This window comes from Protopterus annectens, chromosome 11.part0 (assembly GCF_019279795.1).
Source record: "Protopterus annectens isolate FY-2018-M chromosome 11.part0, PAN1.0, whole genome shotgun sequence".
Classification (NCBI taxonomy): Eukaryota; Metazoa; Chordata; order Ceratodontiformes; family Protopteridae; genus Protopterus; species Protopterus annectens.
The window spans coordinates 1348324712-1348342681 of NC_056745.1; positions in this window are offsets into that span (position 1 = coordinate 1348324712).

Here is a 17970-nt window from a genome sequence, read left to right on the forward strand (position 1 = left end):
TTCTGCTATTAATATAATTTATATACATTTCTGTTCTTTTCCAATAGGATACACTGTGGTTACATTCTTGAAGCTCAAATACAATACAATACAGGTCAACACACACTTCTGCACAAGTAGTTTAATATCCACATAACATGTAGTTCTCTTACATTTGTAAGACAAGCCTATGGATCATATTAATATTTACAAATGACATATGATTATTTACAAAATTCCAGTTAGCTGGGCTGGCATCCTCACAAACCCTATCTTCCAGGCAGTCAACTGACGTTGATTGACGTCACTGTGTATCAGATACCTCTGCTCTTGTGTGAGTAGATCCAATCTGTGAGGAAGTTTGTGATAATTGCCCCTGGACATTTCCAAAAGAAGGGAGAATCATGGTTGCCTGGGCTAGAAGGGAGTCACCACAATGACCTTGGGGGATTCCTTTTGAATTTTCAGATGTACCCTGGATATTAGTGGAAAGGGAAGAACAGCATATAGGAACAAACCTTCCCAAGGATAAGAAAAGGCATCTGTCTTCCAGGCCTTCTTGCATGGAGTCCTGGAACAGAATCTTGACAGTTGATTGCTCAGAGAGAAATTAAAGCAATCTACTTGAGAACCCCTCCCCCCACAGATGGATCAAATCTTGGAAGACCCCTTGATCTAGTATCCATTCATGAGGGTCTGTCTTGGTCCTGTTCAGCTTGTCTGCCATACAATTTTGCTCTGATGGAATATAAGATGCCTGTAGAGTGAGATTGTGCTGTGAAGCAATATCCCATGGCTAGTCTACAAAGGCGGTACAGCCTGGTTCTCCCTTGCTTGTTGATGTACTACATGACTGTGGCATTGTCTGTAACCACTTGAAGAGGTCCCAGGGACCAAAGATGGTTCCGCGAGTTCAGTGCCTTGATCAGGCAAGCACCTCCTTGATAATTATGTGATTGTCTTTCCCCTTGGTGTCTCACACACCCTGCACTTTTATCCCTCTTGAAACTCCTCCACAAGAAAAGTCTGAAGCATCTCCAGTGACTGATTGCTTTGGAGCAGGGAGGGAGAAATAGAGACCTGCATTTAAGGATATCTGTTGTCTTCACCAAAACATTTCTCTTCTGACAAACTCCAGCACTGGGATTTGAAAAGAAAAAGTGTGCTGATGCTGGGACCAAATATATTTCAGATACCACTGTATCTTTCTCATGATGAGTCCTGACAAGGGTATCTCAAGAATCATAAATGCCATAAGACTAAAGTCTAAGTGGAAAACTTTAGAAACAGATTTAGATGAAGATCTATTTTTCCTGTAGAAGAAAAGGATTTTGAACTAAAGTGTCTAGTTGACAACCCAGGAACACAATCTTGTGAGGAGTCAAAAAAGACTTTTGGATGTTCTCTTTGAATCTCAGCTTGTGTAAGAGATCTGTCACCCAAAAGAGAGATTCCTGTCACTTTGAAAAATACTCTGCAAAAATAAGCAAGTCATCTAAATATGGAAAAATGGGCGGCCATGGTGGTGCAGCAGTTAGCGTTGCCACCTCACATCAAGAGGTTCTCTGGTTCGATACTCGGCTGGAGTGCCTTCTGTGTGGAGTCTGCATGTCCTCCCTGTGGTTGTGTGGGTTTCCTCTGGGTGCTCTGCTTTCCTCCCACATCCCAAAGACATTCTGTAGGTGGATTGGGCACTCTAAATTGGCCCAACGTGTGAGTGCATGCATATGTGTGCCTTCTGTGGAAGGTTGGGCGCTGGGCTGGCAACTCGACACCGTAAAACTCCACTGCCAGTCATGAGCAGACAGGTGATCCACTGTGGCAACCCCTAACTGGGAAAAGCCGAAAGAAGATCTAAATATAGAAAAATATGGATACCCTGTAGCCTGCAATGAGCTATAATTGGAACTAGATACTTTGTGAACACCCTTGGTGCAGTGGGTAATCCAAACTATAAGGCAACAAACAGATAAAATGCTCCAGACACACAAAACCTTAACAAACATCTAAAGCATACCTCTCAACTTCTTAGAGCAAGAAATCTGGACAAAGCCATAAATAAAAGTAGGACAAAAGCCCAAAAATAGGGACATTTTTTTAATTTTGCTATTGCAAGCTTAGAAAATTGATGGAATAACAAGGTTTTGCATTAGCCTGATTTTTCTGAAGGTTATAAAGTCTGAAACTCAAATGTCTGTCATTATTTTATAACTTCAGTCTTTAATTAGTTGCCACTAATTTGCTAAAAAAACACAATTTTATGAAAAATTGACCAAAATATGAGGCAAAAATCTGGATATTCTGCAGAAATCTGTACAGTTGAGAGGTATGAAGTTCTGAATTAATACAGATGTGATGATAAGAATCTTTCAAGTCTAGTGTTGCCAAGAAACTTGAAGGAGGAAGAAGAGGTAGTGAAATTACATTATTTTGAATTTGGGCACTATGACAAACAAGTTTTGGAAGAAAAGATCCAGAACTGGTCTCTAAGAATTTTCTTTTTTTGGAACCTGGAACATCCTTGAATAAAAAGCCTTCCCCACCTGGAAAAGATGAACTGGTATTATCACTCCTTGGGATAGCATGTGATGTAGAACTGGTGTAAACAAAATAGTCTAATCTGGAGGATGAGGAATGCCCCCCCCCCTTGAAATGAGAATTTCCTCCCACTGCTATCTGTAACCCTGAATGATTTTCAGAATCCATTCATCTAAAACTATCTGTTACCAAAGAGAAAAATGGAGATACAGACTTTCTATAAGAAAAATGGGCCAGGGTAGGAGGGAGTCACAAGGTCTTTAATATTCATTTAGACATTTTGGACTGTCCTTGGTTTTTGGGAGGTCTGAGACTTCTTTTTGAAACCCCCTTGCCATTTCTTCTTAAATGTATGTTTACCTGTATTTTGCTTTGACTGTTTATTCTGTTTTTTTTTTCCAAAACTGGATGAGAAGATAGAAAATGCTTGGAAAATTTTGTAAAGGGAGGGCTGAAAAATCTTATAGATTCCATGAATCAGGTTTCCCCTTTCATCACACTTTTAGATCACCTCTGCAGCAGAGGGGCCAATCACTAAGTCTCCATCCAACTGAGAATTTAAAATCTAATCTTTAACATCGCCTAGGAGGTTCTGAGAATGCAGCCATACAAACCTCATCAAAACAGTAGCAGTGGCCATAGCCCTGGAAGAATTATTAATGGAGCCATACACTGTAAACAAACTGTAAACAATCAGTAGTGACCTGTGCAATAGAGAAAAACTAAGGTATTTAAAGCAGATTTGTCTGCACAAGAAGAAACTGCAGATAAAACATTCCTGATACTTCACAATTTGTCAGAACAAACTTTAATATATGAGCCTGACAATTCAAAATTCTGAACATCAAAGTTGCAGAAGTATATACTTTTTCCTGTACCTATCAATAATTTCCCATCCTTATCAGAAAGAGCTGGACTGGAATTAACTAAATGTGTAGCAGCAGTGGGATCAACTAAAGCTACAGCTGTTGGATCAGGTTTGGAAATAATGTATAAAAATTTAAAAGAATGAGGAACCTTATATATCCTATGTGCCGTTTTAGGGACAGTTGGCTGACTATCATGAAAATTGCAGGCAGTAACCACACACATCCTCTAAAGCAGACAGAACAGGAAGAATGAGTGAAGGTTCTGTTAAACCCTTCTGTAACAACTCATATTATTTTCTGTAGGAATTAGAAATCTCAGCGTTCTCCCACTGAAAACATTGGCACATTCTATCAATAGTTTCAGAGAAAGAGAAACTCCACAGGGCGAATCAGAAATTGAGCTCTCATCTATGTCTGAATCAGACATCTGAAGAAAAAATCCAGTATCTGTCCTGCATCTTCCTGTTCAGATTAAGAATCTTTAATCTTTCAGGAAAAGAGGTATCCCCTCTTTCTTTTACCAGAAACTACTTTACAAGAAGGAACAATAGTTTGAATTAAACCCTGAGCCAGACCCAGTAAACTACTCTATCCAAAGAAAAGTGGGGAGGGGTAGATACATGCTTGGTTTTCTGTTTCTTTTTGACAGGGAAAATGGGACCAACCATGTAAGTAATTGTAGCAGCAGCTTCCCCAGTGATGGGCACAGCACAGTAGGGAAACCTTCCCTGTTCCCTCTCCCAAAACCAAGAGTGTCTTTCTCCTGCCACCTGAAGGGACCCCAACAGCCGAAGAGGATGTGGCTAACCCCCAGTCCATAGTGGTTGTAAGTGCTACACCAGAGGGATCTGGGGTAAAAGATGAATTGTCTGAGGTACAACAAATGGACTCAGCAGTCACTCACCTGCGGCTGAGGCAAACTGCTAGCCTGCTGTGGTAGCAAATGCTGTTTGTTTAACTTTTTCCTTTTGTGACTGGAGGAAGGATCTTCTGTGGGGCTGGTAGTTTGTTCCATGATCAAGCCGAAAATGGTGCCTCTTTCCCAAGAAAGACTAGCAGCTACTGCTGGTAAACATTAGCAGTCCACAAAAGTTGTTTTTTTGACAGAAAAACAAAGTAAAAAGCACTTTAAAACACTAGTCCAGACCCACAAAAGTAAAATTAACACAATTTCTCCACAAAATAAGTATTTTCAATTACCTTACATCACTTTTAAACTGCCAGAAAAAAAAAACAAGTGCTACATTTAAAAGTATGTTACAGGCTTAATACAGTCAATTAAAACACAACACTCCTAGCTTTAAAATAATGAAAACAACAAAATTAAGAAAATGGTTGGTTTTGTCCCCAAAGGGAATTTATATGCAGAGCATAGGAAAACCCAAGCTGACTGTCAATCCTCTAAAGCCTCAGAGGAGCATACCCTTCAGCACCTATAAAGCTCTAATGGGCTTTGTACCTAAACCTGTCTTTTAGTCAGCTCAACTTGAGCTGTTTAACAGTCTGGGTGTGTGGAAGTTGCCCTGAAGCTATGGAAGCTGGCTGGCTGTTATATCCTTGGTAGGATATAACCCATATAGCTAAGGCTACTGCAGCAGTGATCAGTATGATGAACATCTGCACATAACTTCATGATAACTTCTGAGAAAATCATAGTAAGAAGTTTCAAATAAATAAGGCTGTATACAGGGAATATTGTAGATCTCAAGTGTTGCTGTGCCAGAAGCTGTGAATTATTACTCTCTCTCTCTCTCTCTCTCTCTCTCTCTCTCTTGTCTTTCTGCTTTTCCCGGTTAGGGGTCGCCACAGCGGAATGCCTGTCCGCTTATGATTGGCAGTAGATTTTTACGGTGCTGAGGTGCCAGCCAGATGCCCAGCCTTCAACGAAGGCACACCCATTCACGCACGCACCTACCTGCATGACTTTAAACGTCACTCAACCGCAAGGAACATGCAGACTCCACAGAAGCTGTGAATTATTACAAGCCTACTAAATGTTTAGTGCATTTTACTTTTTGTGTTCTCCTCTGGGGTGCTACTTTTTTCTGTACCTGTCCTATAAATCTTTTCTTATTTTTAATATCATTGGTGGTAATAGTGATATAAAAGCCTCATCCTCCTCTTACTCTGCTGCTGGTTAGAGTAAAAGGGAGTGGCCATAGACAGGAGAGAGAAAGAGAGAGAGCATGTGTATGTGTGTGTGTGTGTGTGTGTGTGTGTGTGTGTGTGTGTGTGCATGTACATATGTATATGTACTGAACAAATTATACTACATAAGTGCTGCTGTGACAGAAGCTGTGAATCACTGCAAACTGCTGAATGGAATGTTGTTAGCTAATCATGAGTTGCAGTTAAGATTATATTCAACCATTCAAAACCCAATATTCATTATTCATGTGTTAGCACTAAATATTTGTAGACAGGAATAACCATTTTACAATTCATACTGCAATATCTCGCTTTTGTACTTCTGCATCCACACTCCTTTTTCATCACTTCTCACATGCAGGTTTAGATTTAGTCTTCACAACAAAAATAACAACTGTATTAAACCATAATGTTTAAACCAAGATAGTGAGATAAAGGTGTTGCATTTTAATATATAAAACATTCAAACAAGAGGAAAGGATAAGATGAATGCATTAGGAAATCATAAGAAGTGAGAAGACAAGTCATAAATGTATCTCTGAAAATGGGTACAAGTCTGCTGTGTACAATCTTCAACTGAATACAAAGTAAAGGTGGGCAGAGTCTGACATAAGTGTTTTTAATATGCTTCCACTATGAGAGGATGAAAGGGAATGCATCAAAAATCGAAATCCCCTAAATGTATTTACAGAAGAAAATGCTTTCAATAAGCACAAACACTTTGTGTTTCCGGATGGGGGCAAGCCCCCCACATCCCCTGAATTTATATATACCAACTCCACAGTCACACCAAATCAAAAAAGGGGGAAATTCCCCTAAAAAGGGAATCACTGCCAACATATTTTGTTGACAGTGATTTCCTATGGAGGAACTTTGATTGTCTGCAAGCTGAACCGCGGGCAAATGAAGCTCAAGCATTCAATCTTCATCCAGCAGTAGCTTACCTTTTTGATACAGAGTCTGTTATAAACCATCTAATCTTTGCAAATGCCCATCAACATTACAGAACAGATGACACATTCAGAAAACATTTTATAAAAATTATTTTAACTTACATTTCATGTTCACTTACAGGCAATTCTTACTTATTGTTTAGCACTACAAAAATTACTTGAGTTGTATTTTACATCCCTGCAGTGTATTTCTACTTTTTATTACTTATTTCTGTAGAAATGTCTGCATAAATAGGTTGATGTCATTACCTATAAATTACTACACACTTAAAACAGTGACTCTTTTGTCCTACAAGGCAAACAGAATGATAATAATACTTTCATATGCAGAATATCAGCGTCAGATTATGGTGCGATGCTGAAGCTTAATGCACCATTACCACCTTGTACCATGATTACAATGATTATGCTGAAAAAGCAGTTAAATAATACCTGGTTAAGCGCTACTACAGAGTGAGGCCTACCTTAACAACACTTAGACGATTGTTAAGCACCCAGTACATGCTGTTGAAGTCTGGTCTGCACTGAAATCAGGCAGCTCTGATGAGAAAACAGCAACAGCATGGCGGGAAACTGCTTAATCATCTCTTTTAAGCATATAGCACCAATAATAATCAAACTAAAAATAGTCTCAAAAATACTGAAAGCATAAACAGTTGTAAATCTGTAAGAAGTAAATGTGGATCCCTACATTTCAATACACACCACCCCAGACTCCAAGAGGCATATCCACGACACTCATCATTTTCCCTGGAGAAACAGAAAGCCTACGGCTTTTTATGATAAAGCAAGCAGCTAGTCTGGGATGGAATGGAAAGTATGTAGTCTATTTATTTACTTATTTATTTGTTTGTTTGTGGTCATCCAGATTGCTGCATACAACAGTGTATCATGCTTTCTTAAGATGGTTATCGTTTATCAGTGGAATTATTTTGATTGTACAAGGTACAAATGTTAGTGTAACTTGTTTGATCTGATTCGAACAGAGTCTGCAAGGCCACTTATCACTCTACAGTCACAGATGAGATCGCCTCTTGTCCTTAGCAGGTCATAGTCTTAACTGTCAGTGGTAACATTTATTTAATTACTTATTTATTGCTTACTGTGGACTAAATAGGTCCATTTATAGTATATATTTGAGACGAAAAGTTCTGGCATCAACAAGGCGGTTGGAAGCAACAGTGCTTAATGAAAGCATAAAGCTGCAACACAACATTTAAATAGCTTTGAGCACCCCAGCACTACCAGGCTATACCTCATACCATGCTTTTTGTCCCAAAACATGGACCGAACCACAAGAGGATGGGGAATATCCATATTCATCAAAGATACCCATACCTCCAGGTTAGTGGCACTGCACGAAGCATCTGAGACCATCCATGTGCAACTAACAGTGGGCAAAACTGCCTTCCAGTTTGTAGCCTGCTACAGACCACCCTCCCAAACTCGGGAACCCCACTCGGCTTTCCTGAAGACACTGGAGAATATGAAGGTCTCTCCAAACACCATTATATTGGGTGACTTTAACTACTCAAACATAGACTGGGAGCACTACTCAAGCCCCAACACCCTAGCCCAACGGTTCCTAGAATTTATAAACTCAAATGCTATGGAACAACTGGTCACCACTCCCACAAAAGGGGAAAACATATTGGACCTGATCCTCACCAACATGGGGACTCTATGTTCCATACCAGAGGTATACCTCTCATTGGTAAGATCTGACCATAAATTAATCACTATGGACATCCATATCCTGTCCCCACCCCCAGCAAAGGAAACCACGGTCAAAAACTTCTCAAAAGCAAACTTCCCACTTCTCAAAACCGAGGTGGAATCCTTCAAAGCCCCAGGGCCAGTGGAAAATACGGCCCAATTTGCAGAATCCTTTACAAACACATTCTATGGATACCTACAGGAATGCATGGATCGTGCTATCTCAAATAAAACCAAGACACACTCCTCCAAAGGCAGGAGACCTGTCTGGTGGTTTGGCTTTCGCCACCCTTCTTAGATTAGTTGACTGTGCCTCTGTATAGTAGGTCACAGAAGATAGCCCATTTAAGGTTAATTTACCATGCCTCTGTCTAGCAGTGACACAGAAGAGATCCCAGGGGTAAATTTACGATCTCCCATCCCAACATCAAGATTCTTCTTGAAGAGGGTCATTGAGGGGCTCTGTCTGACATGGATTGGGATTTTGTTCCAGAGTGAGGGGAGCCTCTGGGATATGAATCTGTCCCTCCAGCATGTTCTATTTATTTCTGTGCTGAGGTTTAAGTCACTGGAGCGTGTAGTTCTGATGGACTTGGATTTCTGGAGGTGGAGCATGTCCATTAATTCTGGGTTGGACATGGCTTTATACGTCAGGCACAGATCGCCTCTGAGTGGGTGGTAAGCAACTGAGTACAGCTGGAGTTTCTTTAGCTTAACTGCGTAGGGCATCTGTTTGAGTCCCTTGATCCTCTTGGTGAGGTACTTTTGGGGTCTTTCTAGTTGTAGCAGGTGTCGGGTAAGGTACATCCCAAATGGGGCATTGTATTCAATTATGGGCCTGATGAGTGATGAGTAGAGGGGCACAATGACCTCTCTTGATCTAGATGTGAACCCCTTTGTGATAAGGTGGACTATATAGAATGTCTTTCTAACCACTTTGGCAATGTGATTTGTCAAAGGAGAGATTGCAATCTACTTGGGTCCCCAAATCCCTAATTACTTCTTCCATACTTAATGGATTACCACCTATGTGGTAATTTGTGGGCACTTTGTTTTTCCCAAAGGGGATGACTATGCACTTTTTGGCATTTAGCTTTAGGCCATGGCTCTAGCACCAGTTATCCATTTCTGTGAGACCTTTTTGGAGGATGCTTGTGTCAGCCGGTGAGTCGATTATGGCCCCCAGTTTGCAGTCATCTGCAAACTTTGTCAGCCATAGTCCTCCTGTGTTACCCTGTACCTCAGACAAATATATACCGAACAAGAGAGGTCCCAGGACTGAGCCTTCTGGGACGCCACTTGTAACTGGTTTAGAGTCTGACATGGCACCTGCAATTCTGACCATGTGGGTTCTATCCTTAAGCCAGTTTGCAACCCATCTTGTGACATAGGGGTTGATATTTATGCTGGTGAGCTTATTTATGATGCCCGAGTGGGGTATTGTGTCGAAGGCTTTTGCAAGGTCAAGGTAGGCTGTGTGGACTACCTTCCCTTCGTCTATGGCCTTGGTGACTGTTTCAAAGAAATTGACCAGGTTCAAGAGGCAAGATCTGCTCTTAACAAAGCCAAATTGGGTAGGATCCAGTGTTTGGAGGTTCCCAATGTCTTTGTTTATGAGTTCCATGATGATACGCTCCATAGCTTTGCAGACCAGGCTAGTTAGGCTTATAGGGCGATAGTTTCCAGGGTCCATTGTGGCACCACCTTTATGGAGTGGGACCACTGTTGCTGTAAGCCATTCTTTGGGTACATATCCTGTTGTAAGGCTGAGACTGAACAGTGATTTTAAGTGAGGGTTCAGTTCTTCTTGGAGCTCATGTAAAACGTAGCCCGGGACACCGTCCGGTCCAATTGATGTTGTGTTTTTTGCTTTGGAGAGGGCAGCTCTCACCTGTGCATCTGTGATGTCAGGGAGGCTACACTCTGTTGGGATAGTCATTTGCTCTTTTGGGTGGGAGTGGGGGAGAAGTTTGCACTGAACCTGTCTGCCAGGATGTTGGCAATGTCTTTGGGGTCAGTGTATTTTTTGTCATTTTGCACTAACTCAGAGCATATCTGGGAGTTTCCACCCAGGTTTCTGACATAACTAAAGAAAGCCTTGTGATTATCTTTAGCGTCTTGTGCAGTTTTTCTTTCAAAGCTAGCCTTAGATGATTTTATGAGGGATCGTAGTTTCTTTCTAGTACTGATCAGAGTTGCCTTCCCTTTCAGGAATTTTGCTCTATCATGTAGTAGCTTCCTCCTTCTGTTGTACAGCTTATTTATGGCTGGAGTCCACCAGACAGGTCTCCTGCCTTTGGAGGAGTGTGTCTTGGTTTTATTTGGGATAGCACGATCCATGCATTTCTGTAGGTATCCATAGAATGCGTTTGTAAAGGATTCTGTGGTTTGGGCCGTATTTTCCACTGGCCCTGGGACTTTGAAGGATTCCACCTCGGTTTTGAGAAGTGGGAAGTTTGCTTTTGAGAAGTTTTTGACAGTGGTTTCCTCTGCTGGGGGTAGGGATGGGATATGGATGTCCATAGTGATTAATTTATGGTCAGATCTTACCAATGAGGGGTATACCTCTGGTATGGAACATAGAGTCCCCATGTTGGTGATGATCAGGTCCAATATGTTTTCCCCTCTTGTGGGAGTGGTGACCAGTTGTTCCATAGCATTTGAGTTTATAAATTCTAGGAACCGTTGGGCTAGGGTGTTGGAGCTTGAGTAGTGCTCCCAGTCTATGTTTGGGTAGTTAAAGTCACCCAATATAATGGTGTTTGGAGAGACCTTCATATTCTCCAGTGTCTTCAGGAAAGCCGAGTGGGGTTCCTGAGTTTGGGAGGGTGGTCTGTAGCAGGCTACAACCTGGAAGGCAGTTTTGCCCACTGTTAGTTGCACATGGATGGTCTCAGAGGCTTCGTGCAGTGCCACTAGCCTGGAGGTATGGGTATCTTTTTGATGAATATGGATACTCCCCCTCCTCTTGTGGTTCGGTCCAAGTTTTGGGGCCGAAAAGCATGGTATGAGGTATAGCCTGGTAGTGCTGGGGTGCTCTCGGGAGCCTTGTACCAGGTTTCTGTTACTGCACAGATATCGATATTCTCCATACTGAGGAGAGCCTCGAGTGCATGCATCTTGAGGTTTAGACTTCTGGCGTTGAGCAGCATTACCCTTAGTTTCTTTTTCCTTGTGTTGTCTAAGGAGGTGGGTTTGTCTTTTGAGCCTTGCCTAAAAAAAGGCACTGTGGGGGTGGCAAGAGCCTTGGCCAGTATTCAAAAACCCAGGGGTGACAGGTGCAAGCCGTCCCTAGCGAAACAACGTGGCTTGTCAAGCATGTCATCCCAGGCTGACAGACACTGGATCCCCTTTGAGTGACACCAATACTTTAGCCAATTGTTGAAATTGATCATTTTGTCTTTATACTGTGGTATCATTCTTGGTGAGGGTAAGATGCTACTCAAGGTCAGGGTCATACCGGCCTGGGCCACATGATCAGAGAGCTCCTCTATGTCTCTTTTCATGTAATCCAGGGAGGTACGTCTCAGGTCATTCACACCAGCATGGACAATGACGGAGTCATATTTGTACTTGCTTTGGAGTGACCTGAGTGTTTGTGTTATGTGGTGGATCCTGGCACTCGACAGGCAGCTTACAGTGACCTTCTCCTTGTTCAGCCTGGTGAGAGGGACGTCAATGTGCCTGACAATTGAGTCACCTATTACAAGTGCATTAGGTGTGTTGTTTAGCCTTGAGGGCTGTGACTGTGTGGCACACTGACTTTGTGAACTATGTGATACGTGGGTATAGTTGTGGGGTAGCAGTTGCTTGGATGTCTGCTTTGGAGGTCTCTGTTGCTTGGGCAGATTTTTATTTAGAGCCTCCAAATATGTTTTTGTGTGTTTATGTGTTTGGTTTGCTGTTGCGATAGGTCTATGTGAGACTGGATTTGTGGTGTGTGTGATCACCTTCTCCTCCAGACTGACCATGCCAGTACTATGTTGAGAGAGCTCAGCCTCCAGTTTGGCTATATAGTTGCATCTCTCACATATATTTGAGTTTGTTGGGAAGAGGAGAGGGTGGTCTGTGTACATAAGGCAGTTGTAACATTGCCTCAAGATTCCCATATTCACCAGCTGGACTGGAGAGTAAACCTGAAACTGACTTTTGGACATGCCAGAATAGTATAAGGAATTACTTTTTGACTTGATCAAAAAGGACCAATAGGGAGCCAAGTACTTAAAGCTTTTCAAAGTGTCCAAAGTGTTCGGAGTGTTTGCAGTGTCAAAGTGAAACCTTTTCAAAGTGATTGTTGTGTATTTGAAGATAATTACAAGTACCTGGTCTATGCTTATATTTAAACGTATTTTGTTGTTATAGGAGAGGGATTTCACAGACCTGAACTGCTGGTGTTTGATAACAATATTGCTGAGAATTGGAGAGTGCTTGAAGAAGAATATGATATTTTCATACAGGTGGCCTTTTTCTGATAAAGACACACATACAAAAGCCTTCATACTTCTTAATTTAGCAGAATCAGAAGCCATTGAGAGGGAATGTTCATTTGTGTATGCACCTGCCAGGTATGCAGGGGAGTATGAAAACTGCCATATTGTGATTCAGGCTGAAATGTGGGAAGATCTTGAGGGCTTAAAATGTAAATTTAGAAGAGATGCGCAACCCTAAAAAGAATATCACAATGGAAAGGCACATATTTTACACAATAAATCAAAAGCCTGGTGAAACTATAGCAACATATATTAATGACTTGAGAAATAAAGCAAAAATGTGCAAATCTGGTGATTGGTGAGATGAGTTGATAAAGGATAGGCTTGTGTGTGGTGTTAATAATGATGCAGTGAGAAAGATTTTGCTTCAAGATAGTGATTTAACGGTGAGCAAAGCCATAGAGATTTGTCAAATATACGAGCTTACAGAAAAGCACACAATCTAACAGTGCGAATGTTGATAGTGTACAAGAGAAAGCTAAGATGAAAAAGAGATATAAGCCAAAGGGCATGGCAGTACCCAGTTTCAACCATAAACCAAATGGGGCCACAACACTGAACATTATTGTTAACTATAATAATTGTGGAGGCAAACGTGAGCCTAAAAGAAAAAAGTGCTTAGCTTTTGGTCAGCAATGTCACAAATGTAAAAAGTGGAATTATTTCAAAAGGCTTTGCAAGTATAAAATACCACAATTTCTTAAATAAAGAGAGTATCCAGAGAAGCAAGTAGATCAGTTACAAAGCCGCGAACAAACTTTTTATGTTGATGGTGTATCTGTGCTTGATGAAACAATTAATACAGTGAACTATCAAATAACTGGTAATCTGGCAGCAAAGGGCAAAATATTTTGTACTGTTTGGATTAATGGGAAACCCATAGAGCTTAAAGTAGATACTGGGTCCAAGTGCAATGTTATATCGGCACAAATGTTTGCTAAAGTAAAAGCTGGTGAGAAACTTGATTCAGTAAAGTGTGCAAAACCTATTGCTTATGGTGGTGAAGAGATTCAAACTGATGGCTCAGTAGTTCTCACATGCCATTTTGCTGGGAATAGCTATGACTTGCAATTTTACATAGTCAAAAGACACATGCAGTTATTGCTAGGCCTCAAAGACAGTTTGAAAATGGGACTGATTTCATTTAATAAGGAAGTCCACCACATAAGTCTGAACAACCACAACTGTTTTACACAGACTATCCTGATATTTACAAAGATGAGCTAGGCAAACTACCAGTTACATATTCTATGAGGTCAAACCATGAATTAAGTCCAGTTGTATAACCAGCAAGTAAGATTCCAATAGCAATGCAGAGTGAAGTGAAAACAGCACTAGACAAAATGGTGAATTTAGGTGTGATAGCTTCAGTAAAAGAACCGACTTGAATGGGTATCCTCCATGGACATAGCTCATAAGAAAAGCTGAGATTATATTTGAATATGTATTGATCCTAGAGATTTAAACAAAGAACTTAAACGTCCTCATCACCTGATGTGGACAGTAGAAGAAGTAGCAGCTCTTATGTCAAATGCCACTGTTTTTTCAGTCTTAGATGCAAAAAGTTAATTTTGGCAAATTTCGCTGGATCACAAATCTTCATTCTTAACTACTTTCAGTACACCATTTGAGAGATACAGATTTTTCAAAATACCATTTGGGATAAATTCTGCCAGTGAAGTATTTCAACGTGTGATGGAGCAAATTTTTTTCATGTTATTCATGTGCTATCATAGCAGATGACATTATTGTAGAGGGCAGTGTTGAAGAACATGATAGAAACCTCAAGAAAGGTCTAGAGCGTACACATGAAGTTAATCTTAAACTGAATCCTCAGAAATGCAAATTCAAGCTGAGAGAAGTTACTTATGTGAGTCATTTGTTTACTAGTTCTGGCTTACAACCAGATCCGTCTAAGCAAGCAGTAATTTGTGAGATGCCAGTTTCAGACAGTGTCACATTTTTGCAACACTTTCTAGGTATGGTCAACTATTTAGGAAAGTTCATTCCAGACCTGAGTGAGCTTTCAGCACCATTACATGAGCTGACGTTGTATGCCACATACTACCCAGGGATTAATGACAACTTGTCCCTAGTTCCAGTGCTAAATACAAGGGCTAATAAATATTAGCATTCTTTCTTGCTGTTTTTGTGTGGTTCTTGGTACTTTCTTAGGAATAAAACATTTTTATGTTGTATTTTAAAATAAACATAAGATAGTTTGGTTATTTAAACTAAGCTGAATTGTATATGTTTATATTTAGTACTGTTGATCTTCAATAGATGTAATATATTTGGAGTGTTTTATGTGAGTGTTATACATTTAAGACCTGATTGCAGGCATTTTATGTTAGAGGGAAATCATTTGAAAGCAGCATTTGATGGGTGTATTTTAGATTCTGATGAAGTCTGTTGCACGGAGACAAAAAGCTATATTGTGCATTACACAAGCTTAAATAAATTTATGGTATCTACCTTCACCAGCAGTGTCTATTTTTGGATCTGTTTTGCAGCTAGTGTTTTCATTGGTATTTGTTTGGATTTCTAGCTGTTTTTCTCCAAGTTAACTTGTTTAACTTGCTTACTTATGTAATCTCTGTAAATAGTCTGTTTGTAATATGTAATGCTGGTATTATGTAATGCTGTATCTGCTTACCCTTGGAGCTTTTCTCCCTGGGCCTCTGCTGAAAATGGACATGCATCCAGTCAGACTACCCGGTCAACAAATGTAAAATAAAAATAAATAAATACGTTGTTGTATTCTTTAGAGTACAAACAGTATGCCTGGCTACAACCTTGGTTTAATCATCTATTTCTCAAGAGGAACTGGATCCAATTAATGCAGTATATGAATGATTCAACAGTTGTCACATTTTTCATAAATCTTTTCTTGTGTTACTGCATTCTTGCGTGCAATATAATCCAGAGAAAAATAGTAAACCTTTCACTTTAAAACTTTTTAAATATGTTGCTATCTAGTAGCTCTGAAAGCATATTTCTACATGCCTTAAAGGTAAGCAGCTATTTAATGTGTCTCCAAAAGTCACAAAGCCACCGGCTAACTAGATACAGTGCTAATTGCCAAAAAGTATGAAAAAAATCTGTTTTCATCTGAAGCAGATACATCATTATTCAGATCACAAAAAAAAATGCTTGCTTCCAGGAAAAATTATGCATTTTTTTTTCTTTATACTCCTCCAGTATACTACTGCTGTTAGATTTATGTACTAGGTCCTCACAAGTATTCAACCTGTTTTATTTTTTTTAAAGAAAAGAATATTTGGGAATGTAAAATGAAGAATATTAAATTGGACAGAAAAGTAATGCTACTGAATTTAGAATTTACATTGTATTATGTTAAAAATTATATCCTTGAAAAATATGGCTCTACTGTCTGCATTGCCTCTCATGAACAACACTAACAGTATCATACTTCTCAACCTCCTAGAGCAAGAAATCTGGACAAAGCCATAAATAATGGGGGACAAAGGCCAAAAAATAGGGACAATTTTTAAATACTGCTCTTACAAACTTAGAAAGTTGATAGAATATCATGTATTGCATTAGCATGGATTTTTCTGAAGGGTATGAAGTTTGAAACTTAAAAGTCTGTCATTGTTTTCTGACTTCAACCCTCAATGATTTGTTAATGATCTGACAGAAAACCAAAATTTTATGAGAAATGGATAAAAAATCTGAGGCAAAAATATGGACATTCTGTGAAAATCTGTACAGTTGAGCAGTATGAACCATATACTATGAGCACGGTACTCTTGAGAAATCCAAGGTTATAATCCTTTCTAAGGCATTTGACTCTGTAAATTATCATCACTTTATTGACCATTTGAAGCTGTTGGACTCTGCAGAAAGCCTGTGCATCTGGTCCCAAAGTTACATTTTAAATCATGGTGTGGAGGTACAAGTTGATGAAACATTCTTTACTTAATTACTGCTTGTGTTATCATGGGATTTGCACTTGGAAGTCTGTAGTTATTAATCTCCCCTCTGCAGATTTGAAAGTGTTATCTGTCAGTTTGTCTGTAGGTGACTATAGTGATAATTAGGCTAGTGTGACACCTAATTAGTATAAAGAAAATAGTAAAGCAGGACTTTGCTAGCTTTTGAAATTTGTTTCCAAATATCCACATTTACATCAGCTTCCTTAAACTAGTGCAATCTTTGTACTCAGCCCAAGATAAAACACCTTCCTAACTGATCAGTTATTGTGGGCAATCAACAACCAAACATCAGAAAATTAATCTGTCTCTAGATATCTTAGTGTATGGCTGAACCTCATCAAAATATTACCCTATAAGGTTGAACAGTAACTCCACCCGCCCCAACAAATGTGATCTACTGAATCTATTCGTGTTTCACAGTGGCTGTGAGCAAATGTGTATTCATACCATTCTAGAGACTGGCTTTAAAAAAATTACCTCTACCTCACCTACAAACCTCTGCTCTCTGCAAGTGACATTACACAAATTTGCCCTGCCAGTTTTTCTCCTTGTTTTACATTAGAAAGTATCACTCCTCCATTTTAGCAAGAATATTCTGCCTGTCCTTTAAAAAGCTGTTCTCTTACTCGTGGTCTCCCTAGATTTAAATTTCTGTTTCTTAATCATTTCACCTCCTTCGCAGATAAATTCTATGTCACAGACATGGCTTTGCAACTTTGCTCAGTGAACAGACTTGTTCAGTGATTGTTAAATCAAAGTATAACTTCAAATGGGAAAGTCTTTTTTGTGTCTACCTCCTCATTAAGGAGTCAAGTTCATATCATTATCCACACTTGACTTATATTTAAAAAATCCTACATATAGCCTTCTAAAAAGAAGCAGAAAATATGAATGTTTTAAATGCTCATCAGAGTGATAAAATAGCTAGATTGTCAACGTTAACACACCCTTTCCAGTAGTTTAAGATCTTAATTCTATCATGCATATACATGTGAGAAAAGGGAATATTGCAAGAAATGGCCATCTCATACTTAGTATATGTAGGTAATTTTTTTCAGCCATTTTATCTCCATCTTATTAAAGCAGGTCCTGACATTTGAAACTGTTACCATCTGGGTCCATATATTTAGAATTTGTATTACTGGTCTGTGTTGTCACCTCTCAGCAAGAGGTTCTCCGATTCGATCCTCGGCTGGGGTACCTTCTGTGCGGAGTCTGCATGTCCTCCCTGTGGCCGCGTGGGTTTCCTCTGGGTGCTCCGGTTTCCTCCCACATCCCAAAGACATGCTGTAAGTGGATTGGACACTCTAAATTGGCC